We start from the raw sequence: 8,681 nt of genomic DNA on the forward strand, positions 1-8,681 counted from the left end.
TAACTCTTATTTGATCAACAAAAACAAGCATAACTCCAAGTTCTTGTTCGACACGGTGGCAACACTTATTCATGGACACCACCTGTAGCTCGCTCTCCTTTTACAGCACAAGATTTCCTAGATTACTTTGAGAAGAAAATAGATGACATTAGGTTGAACATATCCCAGCATGCCTTAACCCAGCCACTACACCCTGCTATTGAGGTGGGCGCTACTATTGAGGTATTACCTAGATTTACAGAATTTGATAGTATCTCTCTAGACATGCTGACGAAACTCGTAATGTCAACAAAAAGCACTACCTGCTTATCTGATCCTAGACCAGCAAAACTGTTTAAGGACCTGTGGCCCACTCTTGGCCGACTGTGCTGGAAATTATAAATTTTTCTTTAACCTCTGGATCTGTTCCTAAATGTTTCAAATCTGCAGTGATTAAACCATTACTTAAGAAATCTAATCTTGACCCTGAAAAACTAAAGGCTGATATCAAATCTATCATTTTGATCTAAAATTCTGGAAAAGTTCGTTTCACAGCAGCTTGTGGACTATCTTACTGAGAATAATCTTTTTGAACCACTGCAGTCTGCTTTTAGAAAATATCATTCCACAGAGATGTCTCTCACTAAAGTGGTGAATGATTTTCTGCTTGCAATGGATTCAGACACCACTGCAGTTCTGGTACTGTTAGATCTTAGTGCTGAGTTTGAAACTATGGATCATTATATTCTACTCGATAGGCTGGAGAATCATTTTGGGATTACTGGGAATGCCCTTGCATGGTTGACATCATACCTGACCAGTCATTCTCACTGTGATTTGTACAATAACATTACCTCTAACCTTAGTGACATGAAATTTGGGGTTCCACAGGGATCCGTCTTAGGCTCCCTGCTTTTCTCCCTTTATATAGCACCCCTTGGGCACATATTGCGGCATTTTGGGATTACCTTTCATTGCTATGCTGATGATATTCAGTTATACATGTCGATAACTGCTGGTAATCTCATTCACATAAAATCCTTTGAAGATTGCCTTGAATCAGTGAAAAGCTGGATGTCTATCAATTTCCTGCTTTTAAACCCTGATAAGACTGAAATGATGGTTCTTGGTCCAGTGAGACATCGGCATCAATTTGACCAGCTAACGCCTAGCATAGACTCATGTGTCATACATCACACCGACAAAGTGAGGAACCTTGGGGTAATTTTTGATCCTACGTTGTCTGTTGACTTCCACATTAGAGATATTTCGAGGACTACTTTCTACCACCTGTGAAATATAGCAAAGATTTGTCCCATCCTATCTATGGCTGATGCTGAGACCCTGATTCATGCATTTGTCTCTTCTAGATTAGACTACTGCAATATTCTATTTTCTGGCTTTCCTCAGTCCAGCATTAGGGGTCTCCAGTTGGTTCAAAATGCTGCTGCCAGACTTTTGACAGGAAGCAGAAAGTTTGACCACATTACACCCATTTTGGCATCTCTTCTCTGGCTTCCTGTCCCAGTGAGATCAGATTTTAAGGTTCTGCTATTAACCTATAAAATTGTTCACAGACTGGCACCTCCCTACTTAGCTGATCTACTTAAACCCTACGTTCCAGCCCGGGCTCTGCGTTCTCAGGGTGCAGGACTACTTTGTGTCCCTAGGGTGAATGAAAAGTCTGCAGGTCACAAAGGTTTCTTTTATTGTGCCCCTGTGCTGTAGAATGATCTCCCCCCCATTAATAAAACAGTCAGATTCTGTAGAGACTTTCAAGTCCAGACTTAAGACGCACTTATTTTCCTTTTCGTATGGCTAGCATATTGACATAGTATGTTACTATGTTTTTTACCCTTTAAAATTCATTTTATTAGGAAATGGATCAGGTCACGGCCTCAACTTTTTCTCAAGTAAATGGACTGCATTTATATAGCGCTTTTCCATCTGCATCAGACGCTCAAAGCATTTTACAGTTATGCCTCACGTTCAGCCAGATTAGGGTGCTGCTATACAAGGCCCTCACTACACACTGGGAGCAATAGGGGATTAAAGACCTTACCCAAGGGCCCTTTTCCAGTCAGGCTGGGATTTGAACCAAGGATCAAGCCCAACACCTTAATCACTAGACCATCACCACCCCAAAAGTCTGGGTCTTTTAGTGAAGCTAAAGGCCAGCAATCAACTTAGTATTTCTTCTGTTTTTCCTGTTGCTTAATGCTGAAAAATTATACTGTATTTGTTGTGTTTCTGATGCCTGATTCAGTTTTTTCTCTCTGTTTGAGGTGTGGCTCCATCCAGAGATGGGTGTGTTGTCTACTTCTGCAACCCTCCCGCCCTGTGCACGGGCAAAATTCCCCTTTGAGTCTGATCTGCTTGAGGTTTCTTCCTCAAATCATCAGAGGGAGTTTTTCCTTTCCACTGTCGACTGTGTGCTTGCTCTTGCAGTTGGTAAGGTTAGACCTTACTTGTGTGAAGCACGTTGAGGCAGCTTTGTTGTGATTTGGCACTATATAAATTAAAATAAATTGAAATTGGGAATTATAAACCCCATTTTAATCTAAATTACCAGTGCATAAACCTTTCAACCTGTCATATATTCTTCTTTTGATCTCGATCCAGTTAGAATTTTCTTCCATGACAGACCAAACGTTTTCAACTTGTAATGAAACATCTTCTGATGTGTAGCTAGGGCACATCATCTGTGATGTACCTGAGGTCATTGGGTGTTTCGGGTGTTTTGAACATCAGACACCCTCTCTCAGGCGACCCAGCTGAGGTTGATCAGGCCTCAACTTGTGCACTAACAGCACTCAACCACGGATCCGTCCTCTTTATCGAGAGCCACCTTGAAGCTTTCTCTGCTGCCTCAGTGTTGTTATGGATGGCCCTCCTCCCTCTCTCTCCTGTGATGCCGAGTGCCGTGTAGGCCCTGCACAGAGACTGTCCAGCAAATCCTTTGCACCCTACCTCCACAGGCAAGCACCTAGCCTTCCAGCCTTGTCTGTGGCAGTCACTGACTAGGTTGTCATTCTTCTCCCTCTTCCGTTAAAAGCCCTCCCCCATTCGTTGTTCCCACGGCAGAGTGAGCTCCAGCATGACAACATTCTTCGTTGCCTCTGACACCAGAATGATGTCAGGTCTGAGGGTGGTCTTAGCAACATGCTGGGGGAACTTGAGTTGGCTGCCCAGGTCCACTGACAGTTGCCAGTCCTGTGCAGTGTTGAGAAGCCCTGATGTTGCTCTCGATGTTGTTCTTGGCTTCTCCCCAGCTCTGATAAAGTTGATGGCTTTCTTCGTGGGCTTTAACCTCTGACAGCTGGCGATGCCACTACAGATGGTCTTGAGCACCTGATCATGATGACATCGGTATCTGCCTTCCCCCAGAGCTTTTGGGCAGCAACTCAGTATGTGCTCGAGGGTCCCCTTTCTCTGGCAAAGGCGGAATGCTGGTGTATCAACCAAACCCCAGCAGTGCAGGTTGGATGGGCTGGGAAGTACATCATAGGCAGCCTGGACCAAGAACTTGATTTGGTGTGGCTCTGCCCACCAGAGGTCAGTCCACAACATCTTCCTCTCCGCAACTTACTCCCATCTCATCTGGGCACCTTGCTGCCTCATTCCCACTGCTCTGCTGGATCTCTCCTCCTCCACCACTCCTCTCACCTCCTTCTGGACTAGTTTCCTCCACTCCTGTCCCCAAGCCTTGTCAAAACGGGGGGGGCGTGGGGCGGAGGTGTGATGGTACCTGGTCCGGCTCTGCCTCTGGCCACTGTTCCCACCAAGACTCTGTAGCATAGTCGAGACTCTGCCTGCTCCACTGCCGCCTCCGCTCTCCATTTCCTGCCAGTCTTGACTGCTACTCCTGCCCCTGATACTTTGGGTCTGCTGACTTGCGGAATTGCAGCACCTCCCTTACACTCAACACCGTAAACTCTTCCTCCATGGATTTCAAGGGGAGTGTCAGTTTGCTGGTGTTTCCATAGAGGGCGATGTTGCTCAAAATCCTCGGCAGCCCAAACCATCTCCTCAACTAGCGACTGACTCTCCTTTCTAGATCTAAGACAGTAGTGATGAGGAACTCATAGAGGAGCAGAGGACACAGTATCCTTGGCAGAATCCCGTGCTGATAAATCCATGCCTTGAATTTTCCTGGAAGGCCAGACTTGTCCACAACCTTCAGCCATATATGTAGCTCCTTGCAGGTGTTCTTGATGGAGGCTATATCCCTGAGACTGCTATCGAAGAAATTTCCCAAGCTCTTTATCGGCTTCTCAGAGATAGTAGGGATTGGTGCTCCTGCGATAGAGAACCGGAACTTGTCTGCCACTCTGCCCTTTTTCAAGACCAAGGATCTTGATTTCACAGGCTTGAATGACATCCTGGCCCATCCCATTAGCCTCTCCAGCCCTGTCAAGATCCATCTGCCTTCAGGCACTGACTCGGTGGTCACTGTCAGGTCATCCATAAAAGCACGGATTGGCAGTTGGCGGATCCCAGACTTAGACTTGGGACCTGTGCTCTCTGGTTCTGCAGATTTCACCAGATGGTACAGCCTGTGATGATTCCCATCTCCAGGCTGTGCCACCCAGACATTGTTGATCCTGCTGAGACCCTCAGGCTGAAGTCACCGTAGTAATCCAGGATGAGGTCTCTTACTGCTGCTGGAACATGGTGCCTCTCCAGGGTTTCAAGGACCAGCTTGTGAGGCATTGAGCCATAGGCATTGGCTAGAGCTAGCCACAGCACCACCAGATCAGCCTTGTTCTCTCTTGCCTCTCTGAGGAGTTGAGTGACCACACCAGTGTGCTCTAAGCACCTTGGTACCCCGGGGATGCCGCCTTTCTGCATGGAGGTGTCTATGTATCTGTTCTGGTGGAAGAAATCAGCCAGTCACTTAGCTACAATGCTGAAGAAAATCATCCCTTCGGCACTGAGGAGCGAGATTATTCTGAACTGGCTGATGTTCCTGAAGTCCTCCTCTTCAAGGATCCACACACGTTCTGCAAATGCCATTGCTGTGTTGGCTTCCCCCCTTCTCCAGATACCCTCATGATCTTCCAGAGCCAGTGTAGCAACTTGGGACAGTGCTTATAGACCTTGTAGGGTGTTCCGCTTGGTCCTGGTGCTGACCTGGACCTTGTTTTCCGCACCACCTCCTGAACTTCTTTCAGGAGTGGCTCCCTCAGATCAAAGGCCTCAGCAGGCTCTGGTGGTGTTATTACAGCCTTGCACTGTCCTAGCTCTTGGTCTCGGTTGAGGTCGTTGAAGGTGTCGTGGAGGTATTTGTCGATTTCTTCCTTTGAATAGGCCATGCATCCACTGCGTTTCTGTCTGAGGAACCCCTTCATGAAGCCGAATGGGTTGTTGATGAAAGCAGCCTGCTTAGGAATGGAGTCTCTTCCTGAGAATGAGATGGAGCACTGCCAGTGGTGCACGCTCCTCTTCACTGGCTGACTTGTGCTGTTTCTTCAGGGCTTTCATTTCTTTCCTGATGTTGTGGATTTTGACTGCCCTCTGGATCTTGGTGTAAGGCTGCTTGGCTGCCCTTTCCTCCTCAACACCAAACCTCTCAGCAGCCATGCTCACTATGATGGTTGTTATAATCTGAAGCCTCCTCTCAACATCCCCTTTGGCTGTTACTTCCAGTACCTTGTCTGCATCCTTGTCAAACTTCTGCCACTCTGCTGTTTTAGAGGCTTAGGGCCATCTGATCCTCAGACTGCCTGTTCAGAGGGACTGTTCTCACCACTTGGAGGCTCTGGGCTCTGTTGGGTGCTTCCTGGCCCAGCTCCTCCTCTGTCTCACCAGGTGCTAAACTTGTGCATTGTGGTGCTTGCAGACACTCCTTACATTTCATCTTTGTTTGATGGATCTTTAAGCCCTTCTCATTCTTGCAGCTCTTTCCGCACAAGCACTTTTGAATCGTCAACATTTGTCCATTACTATTATTCGTTAACCTTGAATCTGTCCGGCTGGGGGACCTCATCATCCCTCTCAGGTTCCCCTGAGGGTATAATTCCACCCCCACGAAACATCAAGGTTTGTTACATATAGTTCATTTGTTTTCCACCAAAACAATGTAGCTATGTGAAAATATTCCTTCCTTAATTCAGGTACTGAGTCACATGTTTGATGATGACGGTCATTCACTGGTTTAACAATCAAATTGTGTGGATGTGCACTGCAGCAGTGAAGAACTAAATCTCAAATTCTGAATTAAAATCTCTTTCAGGGATTATATGTTTCTAATGAGTCTATGCCAATGTCTGTACACATTAAAGTTTGATTTCCTTTGTACGAGGTCTATTAGAAAAGTATCCGACCTTATTATTTTTTTCAAAAACCATATGGATTTGAATCACGTGTGATTGCGTCAGACAAGCTTGAACCCTCGTGAGCATGCGTGAGTTTTTTCCACGCCTGTCAATTGCGTCATTCGCCTGTGAGCAGGCTTTGAGTGAGGAGTGGTCCAGTCCCCTCGTCGTTGTTTCATTGCCAGGAAATGGCGGAATGATTTGGGCTTTTTTTCCATCAGAATTTTTTCAGAAACTGTTAGAGACTGGCAGCTGGAAACCATTAGAAAAATTTATCTGGCTTTCGGTGAAAATGTTACGGGCTTGGTAGAGAATAAGGAGTGTTACTGTCACTTTAAGGACAGCCCCCAGCGGCTGTGGGGCGCACCGTGCTCTGAAGCCGCCATTGACAGGCTGAACGACCATTTCATTTCTAAACGGATGGCTGTCTGGATCCGTGACCATCATGTGCCATTTCTCTGGTTATCACAAGAGCTGGACATCAACCATTTTCCGTCAGATTTCACTTTTAACAAGAGATTTTGTCATGGAAAGCCGAGCAGAGGCTTCGCGCGTCACGATGGATTCGCTACTGGAGCGACACAAAACCACTTCCGTTTTGGTCTCACACGCGAAATTCCTCCGCACGTCTGTCTCAGTGTGCCGAAAAAGTGCTGATGTCCACGTCTTTTCACAATTCCTGTGCTAGTCAGACGACGTCCCAGATAAAACACAGCGTCCAGTTTGAAAATGAACGGCACATTCCACTGTTACAGGAGTTTTTGTCATGGAAAGAGGAGCGGAGGCTTCGCGCGTCGCGGCGGTGCCGCATGGCGCAAAGCAACACCGTGATGAAGCCTCATGGGACATGTTCTGGCATGTCCAGGCACATCCACAATTTCTCGGATAATCACTCGATGGAAAAAACCACCGACAGCTGTCTGACGTCATCTCAAAGCCGTTCTGTGAGACCAAAACGGAGGTGGTTTGTCTCGTTCCAGTAGCGAATCCATCGTGATGCGCGAAGCCTCCGCTTGGCTTTCCATGACAAAATCTCTTGTTAAAAGTGAAATCTGCCGGAAAATGGTTGATGTCCAGCTCTTGTGATAACCAGAGAAATGGCACACGATGGTCACGGATCCAGACAGCCATCCGTTTAGAAATGAAATGGTCGTTAAGCCTGTCGATGGTGCTTTGGAGCGCGGTGCGCCCCACAGCCGCTGGGGGCCATCCTTAAAGCGACAGTAACACTCATTCTCTACCAAGCCCGTAACATTTTCACCGAAAGCCAGATAAATTTTTCTAATGGTCTCCAGCTGCCAGTCTCTAACAGTTTCTGAAAAAATTCTGATGGAAAAAAGCCCAAATCATTCCTTCATTTCCTGGCAATGAAACAACGACGAGGGGGCTGGACCACTCCTCACTCAAAGCCTGCTCACAGGCGAATGACGCAACCGACAGGCGTGGAAAAACTCACGCATGCGCACAAGGGTTCAAGCTTGTCTGACGCAATCACACGTGATTCAAATCCATATGGTTTTTGAAAAAAATGATAAGGTCGGATACTTTTCTAATAGACCTCGTATATTTTGGTATAAGTAAAAGTCTGTGTGTTCAGAACTGACAGATTCGAAGTAGCCATAATGTTATGGCCACAGATATTTTTTTAATGAGATAATCCTCAAAATAATCAGTTCTGAATATGTTAACCCCTTAACGACTGAATTTATATAGCTGTATATAAAAAAAATGTTTTGTGTGTGTTTTTGCCTGTAAGTAGATGGTAAATAATGTTGAGATTATTAATTTCACTTTGCACAAAAAAATAAATAGTAATTTTGGTATTTTGGTAATAATTTGTGTTATAATGTTATAATAATAATAATGGTATGTTGCAAATTTGCGACAACAGGCATACTGGTCAATTTGGTATGTTGCATATTTGAGTCAAATATTGTAGCATATATGCGACAATAGGCGTTAAGGGGTTAACCTTCTTTTGGAGAATTGCTCAAGCATCTTTCAGGGTAACAGGTACACTAAAACATAACATAATATGTCTACAATTCAAGTCACAATTCCTGGTTCTTATATGCATAAATAATGTTTGTCCTATGTTAGAATGCATTTACATTCATCGCAGTAATACATTTCAAACTGTTATGTTTGCTAATGTGCATATTTTCCTGATTCCTTCATTCACTCAGAATGACACAATTCTTTCTGAATATGGAAATAAACTGTAGAGCAGATATGTAGACCTTGGTTCAGTCCTTGGACACTCTACCTGTTGGTACCATCTCCATTGTCTCAATCCTCTTACAGTGAGGAAAATAAGTATTTGAACACCATGCAATTTTGTAAGTTCTCCCACTTAGAAATCATGGAGGGGTCTGAAATTTTCAT

The 8,681-nt window shown here is 45.4% G+C and overlaps 1 pseudogene; it reads right to left on the reverse strand.

Moving 5' to 3' along the window:
- Positions 1-2,763: 2,763 nt before the first annotated feature.
- Positions 2,764-5,562, reverse strand: LOC117514951 (annotated as a pseudogene).
- Positions 5,563-8,681: the final 3,119 nt, after the last annotated feature.

This window comes from Thalassophryne amazonica, chromosome 8, assembly GCF_902500255.1.
Source record: "Thalassophryne amazonica chromosome 8, fThaAma1.1, whole genome shotgun sequence".
NCBI lineage: Eukaryota > Metazoa > Chordata > Actinopteri > Batrachoidiformes > Batrachoididae > Thalassophryne > Thalassophryne amazonica.